At 38.8% G+C, this 20,879-nt stretch overlaps 1 protein-coding gene across 1 annotated transcript in view; it reads left to right on the forward strand.

The window, feature by feature from the left end:
- The window catches only part of LRRTM4 (leucine rich repeat transmembrane neuronal 4), a 576,595-nt gene that overhangs the window by 91,619 nt on the left and 464,097 nt on the right, over positions 1 to 20,879 (forward strand). The window lies entirely within an intron of this gene.

Genomic DNA, 20,879 nt, shown 5'->3' on the forward strand with positions numbered 1-20,879 from the left:
TTTTAGCTTTGATGCTGGATACAACACAATTGTACTTTTACCTGGGTTGCCTGATGGGCCCCCCTGAAGCTGCGTAGTCTCTTAGCTCCTGCGAAGTATCATAGTAATGTGAAGGTTCAACACCTGGGTGCTTGAACAATGTCAATTATGTCTGTGTGGCACTGTGGCATATTGATACACCTGAAGTCAGGTATAAGACTTGTTTTTGGGTAGAAGAAATATTATGCTTTTTCACCATTGTGATTCAGAATCCTCTTCATGTTAAGTAATAGATGGCAATATAAAATATTGAATCTGCTCATCTTTTATGACCTTGACAATAATAAAAGATCCCCTCTATGTAGTGTTAGAATGTTGGAATATATATTAAATGTATCTCATGAAGTAGTGGATTTTTGCAGGTGTTGAATTTCAGTTTAGAAAAAATGGAAGTAAAAACAAATTGGTTTTTTGAACCTTAAAATTTGATGGTCCAATTAAACGTTAAATCCATGTATGCATATGTAATTTGGATCAATAATTTAGGCCATTTCTGATATCAAAATGATATAGCCGGCATCTTTTAAGAGATGGAATGGTATTGATTTAGACAGTAAGTGTGATTAAAAATCCCAACAAATAATTCAAATTTTGTTAGGGTCTGTTTGAGCTGTTTTGAATGTGCATCTTCTTGGCTTACAAGGAATGAAAGTATAAATAACACACTTCATGTGTGCTGCTAAAATTCAACTAAAACTTTTTGCTTTGATAATAAATTGTTCTAAATGGTGAAATGTTTTCAAGAGTTGCAATGGAAAAATTTAGTATGCTTTATGTTGAATATTGGTAGTGGCCAAGTCTTAAATATGAGATTGTGCAGCTTCATAGCTAGTGCTGTGAACTGTAGCCTAAGATTTGGATTTGGTTTCCAGCTCTTCCACGGAACTACTGGGTGACCTAAGGGAAGCCACTCCCTAAATCTGTTCAAAAAGAAATTAAATGCTGCATAGCAGTTGCAACAACTCTGAGCTTGAACTAAGGAAGAAATTAACCCATTTCATGAAGGGTATTTAGTGAAAGCTTTAAGATCTTTCTAGAGTCATTCCTAAAGGGGACTGAAATTCTTCACTGCTTGAGTAAAACTTTGAAGCCATGCAGTTTTCCCATATGGGTATTTCTTAAATTGCAGTCATGCTCTTTCATTGCAAGAGGAGTTCTTATGGGAGAATTTAATCTTAGTTTAGAATTGACCAACAGAGAGCTCCTTATTTGATGTCAGTTTAAAACTTAACCTTGAGATAACACTAGAGAGGTAGATTGCCCTTCCCAAATATTAAAAGCAATGTAATGACTTGAAATAGGTAGCATGATGATGTAACTTCTTCTTTAATAATAAAGTAGACATGTTTTCATTATGTTTAGGCATAGAAACAAAATACTTTCAGCTTTTGGCTAATAGGTTGAAATTGTAAAGGGCCAATTGTGTGTGGTGCAGTGCCTTTTATATGGTTAAACATAAATTTTTGCAACTACAAATCTGTGACTTTAGGGAGAAAAAATCAAGGTTTGGAGGGGTTGTCTGTATCCTTTTATTATGCTACTTATCCATCCAGTTCCTCATACCTACCTATCTATTCATCCTGCCCTTATCTCAAGGGCACTTAAGCTTTTGTTGTAATCTATATGGACAGCCATAAACTCATAAATTATAATTTTGCAGTAGAAGAAGTACTAGAAAAATACCCATCAGTCTACCAGGTCTTTAGCTTCAGGCCTGAACCTGAGGTTTATTTTTTCAGTGAAACAGAACTGTATTAATAATGGTTCTGTTGCTCACTCTGCATGTTAAAGTGTGGGGGGTAAATACAGTCGTACTTTAAGTTACAGACACTTAAAAGTCACACAAAATGACAAACAGGTTTTATTGGAAATGGACATCACTGCTTTAATATGAAAAATGGTCATAGGCTATAAAGAAGTAATTCCAGTTCAGATATAATCTGTGAAGGGCCTATTAGTTTTTTGATTGCTAGGCCTATAGTAGGATTACACAGCAAGGCAGAGAGATTGTATTTGTCAAAAATGACAGAGTTTTTCCAAGAAATCCATACCGCAGGAGCTATAGAAGAATCAACTTAGTTTTCCATTATTGGAAAAACAGATTTATTAAGCATTTAGAGAAGTACTTATGTTATGAGATAAGGTTGGGAAGGACAGACCAATAGGCCAGACTGAAAGGTAGCTGAAAATGCATCTTTCTTTGAAAAGGGTAACAAAAGCTTGCTAAATAAGTATGCAAATGCTGTATGACCGAGTATTAGCATCCTGTGAGGCCAGTCTGCAGTATTGATCTAAGACTACAAGATGCTGAGAAGAAAGCTGCAGCGTTTACTGGGCTTTGGGTGGACTCCCCAGGACATTGTATTCTGAGTGGTGGAAGTGCTGAGTTTGCCAGTCGATGTTCCCAATGTCCTATGGTGCAAACATAAAATGTAGCAAATTGGGCAGGTGTGGATAATATAAAAATAGAGATAACTATGGTTAGAAGAGAGAAAGGAAGGCTAAGCGAGCAAACTGATAAATACCAGTAGAAATCCCCCATTAGCTAGGTGGAGATTATTCTGTAAGTTGGGGAGGACAAGTGACTACCTAGAAGGGTGGTGGTGGGGTTGGTTTTGTTTTTGTTTTTTTAAACAGAAGTTTGTCCTGTTGGAGTCTGAATTGCATGCTGGAGGGGAGAGCTGGAAGTCATAGCAGAAATAAAATGTGAACTCTCTCAACTTTGATCTGTGCGTTAGCGACTTGTCTTAGCTGTGTGAATAAATTTTATGAGAGATGAAAGATGGGACTCAGGGATAAGGCATTGAAATATCAGTGAGGTCTGGATTCAGGGATGTTTTTTGCTTCTGCCACAGTGTCTCCCAATGTTTCTAGTAAATCACTTAGTTCTTAAAGGAGCTCCTGTGGTATTTATTTTTTCTGGCCCTTGTCTCATGTTTTCAGATGATGGACTTTCAGAATCTTTGCTCGGTATCTTACGCTAATAATCTTGGCCTCTAGAAGAGACTGAAATACAGAGAATAAACTTGTTGAATGGATGAAGATGGCTTCAAGGATCACAAAGTGGCAATTAATCGAAAAAAGATTTCGTGTGGTGAGGATGTACTGGTTAAAATTGCTGTTTATCTGGATTCCAAAGGCTGCTAATAAATGGCTAGAAATGGAGAGGCAAAATGAAGGAAGGACTAAGTCCTCAGGCATGAGGGTAACTCAGGAAGTGCTTGAGATCCTTATCCTGAAAGGCATTAAGAATACTCAGCTCTCACAGGCTTTTCATCTCTTTCCAGTTCCTGTAGTAGCGCTAGGACTGTATGAGTATGATGCAGTTGTTCGGGGAGGAAGTGAAGAGTTTTCATGTATGCAATTTAAACTACTGAGGAGGATTTGGATAGGAATGGTGCAGCAAGGGTAGAAAATGATGAAAACTACTTCTAACAGATGACACCCATCAGAATTTTGAAGTGTTTTCTGCAGGAAATGAGGAACGAAAGGGGACTTCTTGGATAACTGTGTAGGAATAAACTAGTTTGTGGTTTGACTCGTAGCATAATCGTACCCAGGCCAAGACCAAGATGTACCAGTTAACTTCTGCCTAAATCCTTATAATGCCCAAGCAGTGAATTATGACTGTTTTATAGCATTATCTTCCTTGAGAAGAATTAAGTTGGGCTGAATGATCTTAATAAATAGACCTTTTCAAATGGAAAATATGTGTAAATTCCAATGCATGCAGTTTGGCTCGTGTGTCCTAGTTCGCATAAACCTCATATCATGTCTTATGGATCTTTTTATCACCAGGCTAATAGGGAAGACAGTGTGTTCTTACAGGAAATCTTGTGTATGTATATGGATTTTTTTCCTCTCCTGAGGAAAAACAATAATTACGTGGTAAGGAACATTTGCTGAATGCATGTACCTGTATTACAGATGTCATAAATGACAGTTATGCAGTAGCATTTGAAATGCGCATTTCACCCATTTTTATGAACTTCTGCATGGAACAGAAAATGTAAAGGCAATATTTGGGAACTCAAATAAGATACATGGAAGAAGGAAACATTGATCAAAGTGTCCCAAATAGCCTCTTTGAGCTTCATGGGTGAATACCAGCCTGTGTATGGAGCCAGCCAAATGCATCTAATCACTTTATTCAGACTTAAGCTGATGGTATGCAGACCGAAGCCAGGATAAATTCTGCCCTACAGGGTGATCTTCATAGTTTTTCACTGGATTAAACTGCAGAAATTTCATTGATTATTTTGCGGGAAACTAACTCTTCTTATGTTACTGGTAAATGAAACAAAATTTTGCATTAATGCCTTTGCTAGGAAAGTCAGAACACAGAAAAATGTTTATGTACACTCTGCATACTGTTTTTCAGTTATGTCTCTATAGGTGGCAAGGTCATTAAACATTGTCTTTTGGCTCAAGGTAGAGTGGAAGATGCTATCAACTTGAACAAAACACACCCCCGTGTTCCCCACAAAAAAACCCCAAACCCCACACCTGACAAACTACAGAAATGCAATCAGGCTTGCTTATCCCTTTGAGAAAAATGGGTTTATTAAATCATAGATTAAAGATAGGGAATTGTTGATTTTATCTCTCTCACAGACAAGATCCAATTTAGCTGCTAGAGAGCTGAACCTGAAGAGAATTAAGTTGTTTATTTTCTTCACAAATACATAGCTAATACTTAATTTGCAAAACATGTCCTCTGTTATGTTCCTTTTCAAACCTTTTATCTGTCATGAAGAGTATGGAAAAATGTTGAGATAACTTGTTGCAGTTTTATTCAGCTTCTGGAAGCAACCTAGGCTTTCTGAAGGTCGGCAGTAGCTACAGGTGTCTAATTTCAGAAACTTAAAATGGGTTCTGAATGCTCAAACCGTCCTGGCTTTGCTGGAGCTTCTGCATCAAGTGTGTAAATTTCCTATTTTTTTAAAAATCTCTTGGTAGCTTGCTTGTCCTTCAGTAAGCTCTGTCATACACCTGTAATCTCCAAACTCATAAAACTTTTCATGGGACTCCCAAGGGCGCTGCTGTTGCAGTGGAGATGGACAGGGAGAGAAAACTATGGTGTAGCTTATAGACCACAGGAACCTGGAAAACTTATTTCAAATTGTACAAATAAAATTTATTTTATTTATTTCTCTCAGCAGTGAGAAACCAAATTTTCCAATGCAATTTTTCTCTTTTATCAAGATTTTGGTAATATTTTACCATATTTGGTGTTTCATTGTATGGTTGAGGACTCACAGAAATAACTCATGCAATGAGTTTAGAAGACAGTGTAACTATGTTAGTTCAGCAGACCGATTTGTATAAGCATTTCTGTTTCCCTCATCATTGCACTAGCAAAGTGTGTTGCAAATGCTGAAGAACTCTATGAGGTGGGAAAATCGTTACTTCCATGTGACAGATACGTAGCTGAGATAGGAAGAAGTTAGTGACTTGTCTGGATATAGAAGGTAACATTATGTGGTGAACTCGCATTGAAATTTCATTGTTAACTCTGATAATGCCCTTTGAATTTCCCTGTCTAAAATGAGGACTCGAGAATGGAAACACTCTCCCGTAGCTCATTAGCGTGAGCAGAGAGTGGTTGCTCGTTCTGCTTTAGCATATAGTCTGTGGAGTTATTTTCTCACACTACTTAAATGACGAATGCTCTGGAACAGGGAGCAAATTGAAGCATAATAACATGTCAGTTAGAAATGAAACAAAGTGAAATGAAATACAAATAGAAATATCATTTATTTTAAATGAAAAATAAGAAGGGCTAAATATCTCCATGAGGATATGTTTGGTAAAATGTTTCAGTTTAGCTTGTTGTTCATCTGGTATAAATAATAGCATGTTCCTCCCTCCGACCACCCTGCATTACAGAAAGCACTGTCAGATACTGCAATCAGATGTATGTAAAAGAGCTGCTTTTAATTTCCTGTCAATTATTCAGTTGACTGAATCTGTTGTTTGTAATTTGATATCTGGGTGTCTACAGATCTGCAGTAATTCAGGTTAGATGTTTGCCTGTTCAAATGAGAGTAGATGCCTTGACATGGGGAAATTGGACATGTGTTGGATTTTGTTTGGCGTTTCATGTTTGCCATACTTGTGCTTCTCAAAGCTAATACTGTGTTGTAGGATAGATTTTTCTATTCTAATGGTGATTTTTGCTTGTATGTGAAGCAAATCATCTGGGACACCGAACACTTACCCTTTCTTATATTATTGTGTGTTTTTGCTTGTTTGTGTGTCCCCCCTGTCATGTCGTCATCCGTCCGTCCCCCCTCCGCCCCCCTGCCCTTGGAAAATAGGCCTGCTTGCTACTGTATGTTTGGGTTATTGTTTTTACTTGCTGCAGTGTAAATTTAAAATACTAAATACTAAAATAATAGTATTTTTTTGAATAGTTGTGAGTACCCATCCATCTTTCGCACAATGTCCCTTGCAATAATGGTCCCATGCATCCCAGAATGTCACGCTACTGGTGTGTTTGGGATAACCAAGTTGTGGGAAAGGTGGATGGTGTGAATCAGCATCTGCATGGTAAATCACATTTTTGGGTCTTTGTGGGATTGAGATCTTGATTTGCAAACCCTTTGCAATACAGGTGAGCTCTACCGATGTGCATATACAAACCCATATGCAAAGGTAGCCAGGTCTTGGCTGGGACTCGTACATCCTTCTTGAAATGAATAATCACATCCTTCTGACCGTGCTTTTGCTAGGTACATTTATGCAATGCCTCATGCTGCTGCTGCTTTTGTACAGACTGTTAAAAGAGGAATTTTTAGACCCTTGAGAATTAAAGCTCCTTGCACTGATTTGATTGATGGTTCTTTTATCAAGTGCTGTGCTCATACTTGTGCATACAACATATAAAGTATCGCACACATTTTCCAATTGAATGACTCTTCTCAGTGAAGAAAATCCATATTCTCTGCTCTAAACAATATAGACCAAAAGTCGAATAAACAGTAAAAAACAAATGGAGTAACCAGGGATTAGCAGACAGTGCATTATGTTGATTACCCGCATTGTCTTCAGTTTAATAAATTCTATTTTGCTGTAAGTCAGTTCAATTGTGTGTGAAAACAGAGAAGGTGGAAAATGAGACTGAACAAGAGGGTTAAATGCCAGTGTGCCATTCCAGAAGCAATTAAAAAAAAAACCACAACCCAAAATAACCCTTGAGGAAAAGAAAAAAAGGAGGTTTGGAAGTGTAAAATAAAATACACAATTCTGTTTTAATGTGGGAAGCTAAAATAGTTTGTCCAATCCTCATCATTAAACCCATACAAAAGCAGTTGATGAAGTACTTTTTAATGCATCATGTGGTACTTGCAATAGTGCAATATTGACTTGCGCTATTGAGTAATCACTAAAAATGGGCAAACAGGAAGTAGCAGTAATTCTAAGTCATAGTTTTGGTATGCCAGTCACTGAATCCAGATTAAGATCCTTGAGAATTGCTATGATTCAATACGTGTTCTGGCAGATCCTGTTGCAGAATAAGGAACTTTAACTTTCTGTTGTAAGTGAATCCTTCCTGAACCACATGTGTCTTGACTCATAAGAATAACCTTGCATGCAGGAGTTTTTAAAGAGCTGTTTGGAAGGCTCAGTTAATATTAGCCCTTATTTATTTATCTGCTTAGGTATGCCTCAGTAATTATGGAATTTTCAGTAGACTGCAAGAAAACCTAAAATGCACAAAACATCTAAGTGGAACAGCCTGATTAGGCTGGGGAGAGAGGAGTGAAGCACATAGTAAAGAAAAACTTTGTAGTGTAGCTGAGCTGTTTATCTTGTAGTCTGCTAATTGTTTTATTTCTGTGTTGAAGTTAGGAATTGATACCCGGAACTCCTGAGCATCCAGAACTCCAGCTGGAGCCAACAAGAGGTGGAAGTGCTCAGAAACCTTGGGGAAGTGGGCTGGTATATAAGGAAGTAGTGTCATCTAGTGGTTAAAGAAAAAGACCAGGAAATCAGGACTCCTAGGTTATGTTTTAAAATTTACTTACCAACTTGCAGGTTAATGAATTTACTTGAAAATCTCAATATCCCGTTTCTCTGGGGGAAGGGAGGAGGAGGAGAAGAAGGACAACAGATTAGGCAGCTTTTGGCCCAGCTGACTTCTCAGTTTTGAAAAAGCAAAATGTGGAAGATGTGTGTGCCACCATCAGAACTGTTTTGTACAGAGGCAATGTGAAGCAAACTCAGTCCTGTTTCAGGAAATGCAGGGAGGATGCCCCTGGTGCATTTGTATTTAAATGTGACCAGAACATTTTGGCAGTTATATATCCCACAGAGTGCCAAATCCAGGCACGGGGTAAGGAATGTGCTTGTCAGTCTGTTTGTGGATAACAGAGGAGAGAACGAGCTGTTTTGTATATATATTCACTAGTAGGCAGCTTAAAAGCAGTTTATGCTGGTTCAGTAGTAGTTGTGTTCATTGCTAATGATCACTTCCAATGTCAGCAGTTTGTGGAGGGCTCCCAGCTGTACCTTTTGTTTCTATCAACTATAATCAGTATTATCTCCTGCTCTTCTTGGCAGCAAACAAGCTGCGATGAAGGATACAGTAGTAGAGCGGAATCCCAGAAAGCTTGAGCATGTCGCAGTTGGGGGAAGAGAAATGCTGTAATGGATTTCTCCTTTCCACAGTAGCCCTTTCTGAGAAGTGTCTCAGCCGCAGCAGGGCAAATCTGCAGCCTCATAGTCATTGTGGATCCTTAATGGCATTTTGGATACCTGGCGCTGTAGTACACACTTGCCCAGCTAGAAAGATCCTGTCCTGTAGGCCAGTTGGAAGCGGAGGATGGCAGGACAAGGGTGGCAGAGCGTTGTATATAGTTTAGTTATTAACAACTTTTCTTCCTGAATTTTGAAGGTTTCTACTGAACAATTATGGCATAGTTAAGCCTGCCTGCTGTAAACTGTTGGCACCAAAGAATGAATTTGCATGAGGTGCCCTCTGGCTAACACAGTGCAGCAGCCTTAAAACAAAATGACACAGGGTTATTGGTCTCTGTGTTTTTGCATTTGGGGCAGACTCTCATTGCTACCATGGTACTGGAATGTATCACGCTCCTTTATTATAGATGACACGCATATGGTTTAGGAAAGAGTGATTGATTTCCTGTCTGTAAAGTAGAAATAGGTATAGAGGGACTAAGGCAGGGATTTTTTTAAGCATTTGTGTATGTAATTCTTATTAAAATCAGTGGAAGTTATGCAACAGGAGTATCTTTGAAAGAGGTTTGTTTAAGGTCCCTGATGGCACAAGAAGCTGAATCCTCATCTCTCATGTTGCATGCTAGTGCTGTTTGCTTCTGTAACGTTCACTCAGAGGTCTGTCCTTACATTCAAATATTTTCTGACATTCAGATTGGCTTTAGCTATGGCAGATACCCTGTCTGTCTTAGGTTTGTTGACCTGCTGTGCTAGCAATATTTCATTGGCTCAGTGATGCCATCGATAAAGAGCCTATGTGATCCCCCACAGAGAGGGACCTGCAGAGAAATGGTATGAGCTAGGGACATCTTCATATCTAGTCTTAGGTGCCGCATATGGGATTTTTCATGCAGATAGAGTCTCCACACCTCTACATATGGGACTGCTTCAGTACTCCACTCATGTTGCTCAGCACGCTTTTACAATGGCTGAGAGCCCATGGAAACTTTCAGGTGGAAGGCTCCAAGAATTCTAGGATGTGTTCTTCCACCTCCTACTCTGTGGAAGCTTTTCTTGACTACCTGATAGTCTTGTTACAAAACAGTGTAGACGTTTTCATGTTGGCAGTAAGAAAATGCTGGACTGACCCCTCTGAGCTGGTGTGGAGAACTTGTCTCAGCTTCTATGCGAGCCTGAGGAACAAGGCAGCATTTGGATCCTGCAGCCTGGGCAACGCGATTGAACACGGGGAGCAACATAAAGGGCAGCCGACTGCAAAGCTGTTAGCATTCTGCACGGCACACAACTTCAGCTCAGTGTTAGATGTACTATTATAATTCTCTGTTAATTACATAGTGTTGATTATATAACCACTTAGCAGTTCCTCCTCTTTTAATGAGCACAGCTGTTTTCTGTCCAGCTTCAACAGGGAAAATTTCCCATCTCTAATTTAAAAGTAATACACTCAAAGAAAACTCCAGAGGGCTCTTGGGCTCGTGCTGTTTAATATGTTTTAACGCTCATGGTGCCTACAGGCTTCCTTCAGCCTAGAGAGCACTTATGGCCTTTCCCCTTACCATCTTAAATGAATCTTTATAACTAATGAACTTTATTAATGGTGTTAAAAAAACTAACAAAGCCTTCACCTTGTTGTAAAGAAAACCATTTTATTTAGACAGACTGATGCAAACTGTCATGTAACTATGCTAATTTGGATCCATGCACTGTATTCACTGTTTTCTGACTAAGCACTTTCTACAAAGTGGGCCAACGGGCAGTTTTCTGCCAAAAATTCTCCAAAGAGTGAGTGATACAAACATGTATTTGCTAGAGCTAAGGTAGCTGTGAGTTACTGCTTTCTAGGAGACAAAAGTCTTAACATCTGGTGCAGACCAGAGAGGTTGAGGTGCCGGAGCATTAAAGGAAAGTAATGTGTAGGCAAACAGCAGTAATATGCTGAACAAAGACCTCCAGGTCATTGCTTGCTCCCAGGTTTGTGCCAGATATGCTGCATCAGTGACAGTAACATCTTAAAGAGCTTGCCGAGAACTCAGTCTAGTTTTATGCACTGCTGTGGCAGTGCAAACATTTTGAGCATGGACAGTTTTTCTTTGGAAAACATGGTTTTGTCAGAATCGAAACATTTCCCAGGAAGATGTAGGCTTAGATAAAGTTTTGATAAAGTTTGAAGTGGAAGAATCGTCAAAACAAATCACTTCAACTTTCTAGCTTGGTTTTCAGAAAGTCAAATTCATTTCACTAAGATTTTAATAACTTTTAATTTTTCATGTATATGATAATATGCTGGCATGTTTTGACACTGGCAGAATACAATTATTGTGGCCTGAAAAGGAATGCACAAGAATGTTCAGGAGGTTGGTTTTTTTGTTGTTGTTGTTTTTTTTTAAATTTTGGTCTATCAACAATTTTGAAGCTGTAACATAGGAGGAAGGGGCTGAAGCAGGTCTGTAGCAGTGGCAGGAAGTCTGTAGCAGGAGTTGAACTTTATTTCCTAACTGGTGGCCCATTATTTCTGCTTCACGGTTCTCTGTTCTAATCTCTAACAGGATCTGGGACTTTCTCAATCTGTTAACTTGACCGTACTAACAATATTTTAAAAGTTCAATAACTGATAAATACTTTAGCAAATGATTGAACACGCTGTGAAGCTGCAGGTTGATTGTAACCACCTAAAATAATTTTTGTTGATGTGCTCTTAAAGTACTATTCTCATCTGTAACAGCTATTAATTATTTATCAGTGTAACCTTACATAAATAGAGACTGCTTCATCTGTTATTGAGAGCAAAGACTGTATTCCTAGAAAGATGATGATTTATCTGTAAGTCGCTCTTTATCTTTGCCATTTTTAAATACTGCACAGATAAATATATCTCTTTAGCTAGAGTGTCCTTTTGTTTCCCTAGTATGCTTGATTGTAAACATACATCAAGTTGTTTTCCTCAGGGGGCCCTGTTCAGATGCAGCTTGAGTTACATTATGGTAATAATGTTCATTCTTTGCATTAATAATTACACTGAATGTCTCCTGTTCAGCAAAGTATTGTATTTCTTTGATGTTTTCCATGCTATTATGAACTGCTGTGCTGTTACTGTGTATTTCATGCTGACAATGCAGGTTGCCCATTCTCTGTGTTTTGTGGGGTGGTTTTTGTTTTTTTTTTCCCCAATCCGTGACTTGTGCCTCTGGATAGTAACATATCATATTGGGTAAAATGGAGGTAGGGCCAGCTAATCCACTCGGTTCCTAGATCTGCCAGGTAAAGACAAACTGAGCATTGGTATTGACTACCATGCTGCTGTAGTGAACTTTTCTAACAAATCCAAGAATTTCCAGACTCCAGTTGCTTCAGGCAACAAACAATAAGAGTCTAAGGTAAAATGGCTAGTGAAAGTACAATGTTCATAAGATTAAAAATCAGTTGCATTTTAAAAAACAAAACCAAAACCAAACCCCCAAACTAAAACAGGTTACTGTAGCAGTTGTGTGAAGGTGATTTGGTGTTGTGGGTTTTTTTGTTTGTTTTAGTATAATAACCTTTTACATAATTCCATTGATTTTACTTGGCAATGTACTGAGACTGAATTTGGCTCATAGTGACTGATTTAACAAAACTGATTTGTAATATTATTCAATATTTGTATTCACTAATGCCCAAACAGGGATTCTTGTGTTTCAGGTATAACATTTTTTTTTTTTTTTTTTTCGGACCTGACTGATCAAGTATTTTTGGTCCTGTAAATTTTTCCCATTTTGAGAACAGAGTCAGATATTTTTTATGTAATCTTTTTAGTTTACAAAGGATGTTCAAGTTTTCTTAAAGAAAACTGTAGTCAAACATTAAAACATTTATTAATGCTTCATAACCTCTTTTTTTAAATCAGCAGTGACCAAAAAGTCATTTCAATCTTTTTCTTGTCTTTTTAATGTCATTCAGTGACTATCCCTGCCATCCCCACCCCCCGCCTTTTCCTCTTTTTAGATTTACAGCTGCAGTATCTGCATTAGCTATATTTACTCAAGGAAACGTAGCTAGTCAAAATTTGCAGTCTGCTTATGTTTTGTTGCTTACTACTTTTGGTTCTGTTAACCAGTTAGAATGGGGGAATTTCTGTTTAATTTTTACACTATGCAGCAAAGCACTGAAACAACCAGCATGAATGAAGTTAAGCTTGGTTGAAACCCAAATGTACGAGTCATCCCATGCTCTGAACCTTTACAGCCCATGTAGATAGGAGCTGGGAAGAAAGAGATTATCTACTTCTGCAAAGGAGGAAATAAAATCAGATGTTGACTTGCTCTAAGATCAGAATGGAGTTTGTTTCAGTTCTATGAAATGAAGACTCTCTTGGATTTCTAATCTAATGCCTTTACCATAAATTCTTTTTCTTCGCTTTGAGAGGCAATTATTCTGTGTGGATTTTGCATTCCTGGGTAGCCTAAATTCATCCAATGCTCTCTTGGTACAAATGAGGGGAGGGTGGAGGGCATCTCTGTATTCTAAGTAAGGAAAGCAGACCACAATGATCTCACAGGGTCTTTTTTTTTTCTTAATTATTATTATTATTTGTTACTGGTACATACCTTCACTACAAAACTTAATGGAGTTGTTTTTTATATTGGCAGGATGAATCAATTTAGGTTGGTTCATGTATTTAATGTATTGCTGACTACTGCCACTAGCTTCTAGGTGATGTGTTGAAACTGCATGTCTTTTTGCATGTATTTGACAGAGCATGCCAGTAAAAGGTAAAAAAATTCCCACTAGTGACACCTGAGCATCCTCTTCCCAGGAGGAAACCAATCTAGTGTAATAAGACAAAGCCCTGCAGCAGTGAAGAGGGTAATAGCAGCATTTGCAGAACCTGCTTACTAGATTTCCTGGGCAGAAAATATATAGTCTGTGACTGAAGAGCATCTTTTAAACTGGCTAGCCTAGATATAGAGATGGAAATGGTAGTATTGGGAAAGGTTGTTTAGCCCTTGCATATTGCAACTTTCAGTTTGTTGGTCAGCTTGAAAGCCAGTCCAGAAAAAGAACTAAAGGACAGAGTGTTTCTTTCTCCTGGACAAGATTAGGGTGCAGAATTGCTGAGGAAAATCTTCTTTCAGTTATCAACAGTGGAAGGGATGGGTAAGGCTAATATGATGGCCACAGATGAAACTCCTTGCTGGCTTAGAAAGCCAGGGGCTTTGTTAAAAGGTGTGACCTCTTTAGCTCTGAAGACAGCTGTAGAAAGAAGAGGTCCTTTGGATCTTTTTGTGCTTTCTCCAACCCTTTGTCTCTCCCTCTTTCCTTCAAAGCAGCAGTTTTTCTTTGTGCCTTTTTTTTCTCCCCTTCTCAGTTCTGCTTAGCAAAGACTCTCCAGGGAGCCAGTGCAGAGTTGAACTTGGCACAAACAGCCAGGAAGATGGCTTGAGCTCAGTGTCTGTAGAAATGTCCAGGATAAACTGCTGTATTAATATTTCAAATGATTTCCAAATACAGTGTGCACTGTGGCAGGGATCCAGGGAACAAGGTTTTCTTGGTAGAATCTGCTTTCTCTTTTTAATATGCAGCTATAAACAGTTTATTTCTAAAACTGTTATGTGGAAAGAGCAATGTTTCCATTAATGGAAAATCCTGACACCCTTCTTTTGGCCTTACACCAATTTTGTTTCTACTTCTGTGGAATCATACCGACTTTTCTTGGGTGTAATGCTGGAGAATCGAGCCCTGTTGTTTTATGGTTATATTACTGTAAATCTCTTCAGAGTGGAAATATCTTTATTAGTTAGAACTTCATTGTAGTGAACTCTCATATCAGACAGGTTTAATTTAGATTTACAAAGTGGGCTTTGGTTATGTTGTCCTAACAGCCACTGTGAGACCTCTAGGCTCTTGTTTATGTCAAAACAGATGTTGGGTTTTTGTTGGTTGTTTTGTGTCTGTCCGTCCCCGCCCCCCCCCCTCCATGTTGAATGGGGATATAAGTGAGAACTTGCCCTCTTCTGAAAAAGTGGTTTAAAATGTTTTGTTGAGGTGTTTTGCATGCACGTTTTCAATGGGAATTAATTTATTTAAAGGGAAAACAACAATTTCTGAAATCCAAGTGTTGTGTAGTCGAAGAAGGTCCTTTTTGAAATCACTGGGTTTAGTGTGTCATTTCATGATGACTGTTAGAGGTTTTTGGTTTTTTTGAAGTTTGGAATTTAACACAGTGTTCCAGCTGACATGAAACAATTTTAAATGCTTCCTTGTGAAAAGTTGATTTTATTTTTTTTTTTCCTTCAAGTCGCAATGAGGAAAAATGCTCATATTTTCTCTGGAAAAGAAATGCAAAATATTGTCAGGTGAACTATGTTTTTTATATATATAGCTAAATATATACTAGTTAAAGCTAGTATTAGAAGAAACTTTATAGCACAGAATGGTTGAGGCTGGAAGATCATGTAGTCTGACCCCCCTGCTCAGAGCAGGGTCAACTAGAGCAGCTAGCTCAGGCTCATGTCCCATTGGGTTTGGAATATCTCCAGGGATGGAGAGTCTACCTTCTCTCTGGGCAACATGTTTATGTGTGTGACACCCTCACAGCAAAAAAAAGTTTCTCTTATGTTTAAATAGAATTTCCTCTATTTCAATTTGCATCTGTTGCCTCTTGACCTGTCACTGCACAGAGAAGACCCTGGCTCGATCTTCTGTAGTCCCTACCCTCAGATATTTATTCACACTGACAATATTTCCTCTTCCCCATCTAGAGGCTAAATAATCACAGCTCTCTCAGCCTCTGCTTGTATATACATTAATGCCTTTGCAGTGGTTGGGTATCATGCACATTCCTCTTTAATCTTTAATTGGTGAGTAGGGATATGAAACCAGAGTCCTCAGAAGACCAGGACACAGATAATGATAGGACAGAAACATGAGAATAAGAAGGCATCATGTGTGAACAGTCCCTACCACTTTTCATGGGTTTTCCAGTGTTAAAGCATTCTTTTTCTGCAGACAATTTCTATTTATAGAGTGAGAGGTAATTCTCTAACAAGAATAAATTTGCCAAAACTTGTAGAACTGCCTTCTTTTCTAATGCTTCTGCAAAGAGCAGGGAATGCTGACACTAAGTGTGTTTGAAGACCAGTGACAGCTACCTTAAGGTCTGACTCAATTGCTGTTTAACTTGGCAAAATCTTTATGTTGACTCTGGCTTCTGGAAGCATTGAAAAAAATGTTTACTGGTTTGTAAATGTAACTAGATGAGTCATTTCATAAAAATATGTTGTGAGGTAGGTCTCACAAAGGCAGTTATTACTCTTTTCAATCAGTTTTACCAAAATGGTAGTATTTTTTTTTCATTACTGTAGGAGTTGTCTGTTTCAAGTGATTCTGAACTTTGATATTAAATTTATTCTTGGGCTTGGGTTTTATCTTGCCTCTTGTGACCTTTGTGACTCCAGAGGAGTTGAATCTGACTTGCCCACTGTAAGATCCTTCAGCTCCAAATCCTGGCTGTGAAATGTCCCATTTATATCATTACCAGAATTCATGAATAGGATTGTTGTGACAGCTCTGAATTTGCTTTCATTGTGGAATATTCCTACTTGCATAAGTTCATAGGCAGATGTTTACATAATATACATGTTTTGAATTATGCTGTTAATCCCTCAGAGGGATGAATTTTCTTAACCCTTTTAATTATCTAGGGGTAAAAAGCAGGGGGATGACTTCCATTTATGCCAATTTGAGTCTGGACAGCTGTATTGGGATCAGTGAAATTAACTGTTAAGAGCATATGCATGGAGGAATTCAAACTGAAATCTTAATTCTGCCAGCTAAGACTCACAGTTTCTCAGGATGCGCTGTTTCCAAAAGCCCTAAAATCTGTCAGCTGAACCATGGAAAACTGAATCCCACCCTGTGTATGCATTGCCACGTGCTGCAGCAGGAGTTCCCCGTGGTGACAGACGGTGCACGTGCTAAAAGACTCTGCCCTGTGCGAATCCAGCTTAACCCAAACGGACAAGATGAGAGGAGGGAGGTTGTATGCCTCTGCTGCCTTCTGGCAGATAAGGTTAGGATAGAGGTAGGAATAGAAGCCAGATCTTCTGACTTGTATTTAAATGATTGTGAGCTAGCCAATTCTGCCTGTGAGGAATGTAGCTTGCAGACTTATGGGCTGATTCAGGGATTTGGGATGGTCTTGAAATGAAGTAATGGTGACAGGCTTCTTCCTGGAGTGTGCAGGGGAGAAGTGAGAAATACTGTGCTTAGGGGATGCTTAGAGACATTATTCCTTTTCATTGGGGAGGTGGCAGGAGAGAGACTTCAGTGGCTGGTATGCAGCGACATCGCAATTCTAGAAGATGACTTTGTTAGAAATTCCCCCCTCCCCATAGTGAACCACACATAAAAAAGCTAAGCAATGAGTTGTGCTAGGACGTGCCTTTTCTTGAGTGAGATCAAAAGCTGAAGCTGTCCTTAGGGAGTTGTGGTTCTGAGATCTGCAGCACTTATAAGCCTGGCCCTGGGTCTGAAAACCGTGGTGATCGAACTAGTGGTTTGTTCGTTGATCCCACATGATCTTGGCCTTTGCCAAGAGTCACCCCTGCTTCCTTTAGTATCCCTTGCAAGCTTTTGGGGAGCTCTTGTCAAGATTCCTTGAAGCCCTCAAATTGCTTTTGAAGTTCTTTTCAGCTGTCAGAGTGAGGATTTGACCAAGCTTTATCAGTAGTCAGATGTATAAAGGCAGCTTTTGCCCCAGCCCCGAAAAATGCCTAAAAATCAGTGCTAAGACACTTATGAATTCCTGTATCTCTGATTACTCCATGTTGCAGACTAGGTAGTTTCTAGCTACCAGAACCTCGACACTTTTCTGTACTACTTCAAACTATATTCAGGGGCTGCATAGGCATGGGATATTTGTTGTGCTGTTTACACTGCTAGAGCTTGGACACTGGAGGGCTCATGCAGCAGCACAGAAGCATGTACTTCTTGCTTCCTAATTTGATGAAAGGAGAGCACATTCTGAACCACAGTACTGCCCAAATGAGCAAAATCAAGAAAGGCTGGCAGCAAATAGAAGCAAAGCATTTCCCGTGTCTCCTAAACATTAGTGTTTCTCATCCATTTGATTTAACAAGGGCAATCACCCTGCCACGCTAATTATCTCTGTCAGCCTCACAGTGCACATGAAGTAGACCTCTGATTTTTAAGAGGAGGAGAGTACCCTGCATTTTAGTGCATCATGATGCACATCTTATCAGAGGAAAGCATTTGGAGGTGGCCTTGATAACACAAGCAGATTCCGGGCATACGGCAAAGGGCTATTTTTTATTATTTACACAATTAATGGAAAGGAAACATTGAGTGTCTTTGATTAGAATTAATGGTTCATTAGCCTGCTAGCACTGTGGATCTGGATGGTGAAGTTGATGAATTATTCTGGTTAGAAGAATAATAGCGGCAATAGGGATTCACGGAGAAATACTGAAAATGAGTAGGGCAGCAAAACTGTGGCAATGGTTTCTGAGGGCAAGGAGTCCGAAGACCTGACTCTGCACTCACTCTGGGTGTAGATAAATGTGCAGTTTATGAACAGCTCTGTTTGTGGCAGATGTTACTGCCTACTATTGTCTGTCTTCAATGCTAAATGCTCGTTACTGCTTCGCTGATAGAGCTTACCAATTCCTAAATCTGCTGGCAGAGCTACTTGTGAGTTGTCATTTATTTTTTTCCATCAAAATGGGAGCAAAGTTAACAGAAACAAGTTACTGGAACTGTTTCAACAGATAACTTTTCCCCAGTGATGTGGGTGATACTCAGCCAGTGTTGTGGAAGAAAAGAGTGTTTCAGGAGAGTAAACCTTCTTCCAGCACAGCTGGATCTAGAAGACTTCTCCCTTGAAAACAAGTTGCAGGGGACAGAGATGCATTTGGACAATGCTTTCACCTCTTCTAAACTGAAATTCTGATTCAAAACCTCAGTGTTTGAAGACTAAACGTGCTGTGTTTACTGTAGCTGGCTTTGACTATTGAGCAGCCACCAGCATTGTTGCCAGGTTAGGTTTATGTAAGGAGGAGATGGTACCACAACACAAGTTCGGAGAGATTTTTACCTAACACGTAGTTCTCACATTGCTGTTGGGTGTTACTCTGTCACAATTTACCACCTGTAAGAGAGGATTTGGAGCATGTATTTTATCAAGCTGCGTTTGTGGACTTGGAGACCTGTTCTTAGTCTTTTATGTTTTGAAGCAGGAACCGTCTTTTCACACCATGCTAAAATAGAGGCTGTGGGTCCCAATGTAGAAAATAGGAGGACCCAGGAGGTCCACCAACTGTGTTGACATGGACCAGGGTAAGGTGATAAACCTGGAGTCGGACCTATATTGAGGAATCTGTTTCACAAACAACCCAAACCTTAGGCTATTCTAACGAGAGGTTTAGATTTAGGTGTTATTTCTACCTGGGAAAGTAGCAGGGGTGAAAAAAACAACCCTAAGGGTTTTCAGGGGCTTTAGAGAGAAAACCCACAACTCTCATGGACAAACAGATCAGTCTGCAGCTTTGAGCGCTTTGTTTTAGCAGAGATTGCTTTCCCCTCGGATGTTGGAACTGCTGTGAGAGTGGGTAGAGAGTTAATGTAACATAGCTGGCCCCCGCAACAATGCAAATGCAATAATTTTCTCTCTAATGCATATTCTCAGTATTAATAGCAAAGAAGCCAACAAACAAAAAGTAATTTATCATTTTCTGTAAAATTGCCTATATAGACAGAAAAAAACCCACTGCTCCCTGTGCTGCTTTCTTACTTCTGTTTTATTGTTTCTATTTAATGAGCTGGCAAATAAATTACAAAAATCTGTTTTATAAGCCAGTTACTTATTAATTCTATATTTTCTGCAACAAGTTCTTAGATTAATGAATCGAGGAGATGGAAAAGCCTGCTAATATAATTACACAATTACCATTGCTGTAACATTTATTTTAAGGACATGACATAGCTAATGGATGTTTTATTTATTTAAAGTAAGTGATCTTAAAATTAATATTTGCAAATTTTTTTTATTTCTGGCTTTTGGTATTCCCTCCCCACTTTTTCTTTTACTTTTTCTGAGTGTAGTAAAAAAAATATTTAAAAAGAAGGATTGTTGACATGGCTAAAGTAGCTACCTTTTTGTGCAGATCCCACTATGGTTACAAACTAGTTCTTGCTCTAAAAATGTCTTCATTTTAAGGATGAGTGGAAAAAAAAGTGAAGTGATGTTTCTGAATGAACACTGAACTCTACATGGCTAAATACCACACAATCTCTATTAAAGATGCTTGTGTGCCACCTCCAAATTATATTGTTTGTACTTACCATCCTGTAGGTGTAACCTTAGGTTTAAAAAAAAAAAAAAGAAAAAGAAAAAGAAATCCAGTTCAGCCAAGGCAGTAGCAGTCTCATCCACTCTGTAGTGAGGACTCTGCCAGAAGACGACAGAGATGCTGTATAGGTTATGCTGAAGCATCTGCCTAAAAGTGTTACTTTGGTAAAAGACAAATGTGCCTTTGAGAAACAGTTAATTGTGAAGGAGGTAAGGACACTTGCTGCTGTTTTGTCTGCAAAAAGCTGGAAAATTGAACTATATTTTTTTCATTTGTATGGTTAAATGCTGTTCCAAAGGATACTGATGGGAGATTTGGCAGACACGGGAATAGGCATTTAGTTTCAGATCCAGTGGTCCTCTCCACAGGCTGCAGGTACCTGCTTGGTGATTGAAGCTATTTCAGGCTGGGACCAGAGGGCTGCGTTTCCTCCAGTTAAAGGTGTCATCACCTTTGATTATTTCAAACATGCAAGAAATTTGTCTTTGCTCTACTCTAGTTGTATTCATGTGCTTAACCAAAAAGGAGGTAGATTATTTCTAGATATGTGTATCCATTATGCTTATATGTAAACATTTAACACTTGATTCATTTCATACCTGTTTGAAGCTTCCCTAATGAAACAAATTCTTAAAATGGGGCTTTGAGTAACTGTTTCCTGCTGAAAAAGTATACACCAAGAAAGGAAACGTTTCCCATTAGTCTTGGGAGTGTAGGGTATATTATTACTATTAATTCCAGTAATTAGGAGGAAAACATAACAAATTACTCTTAATAAGCCTTTCAGACAGG

The sequence above is a fragment of the Haliaeetus albicilla genome, chromosome 13 (assembly GCF_947461875.1).
Source record: "Haliaeetus albicilla chromosome 13, bHalAlb1.1, whole genome shotgun sequence".
Classification (NCBI taxonomy): domain Eukaryota; kingdom Metazoa; phylum Chordata; class Aves; order Accipitriformes; family Accipitridae; genus Haliaeetus; species Haliaeetus albicilla.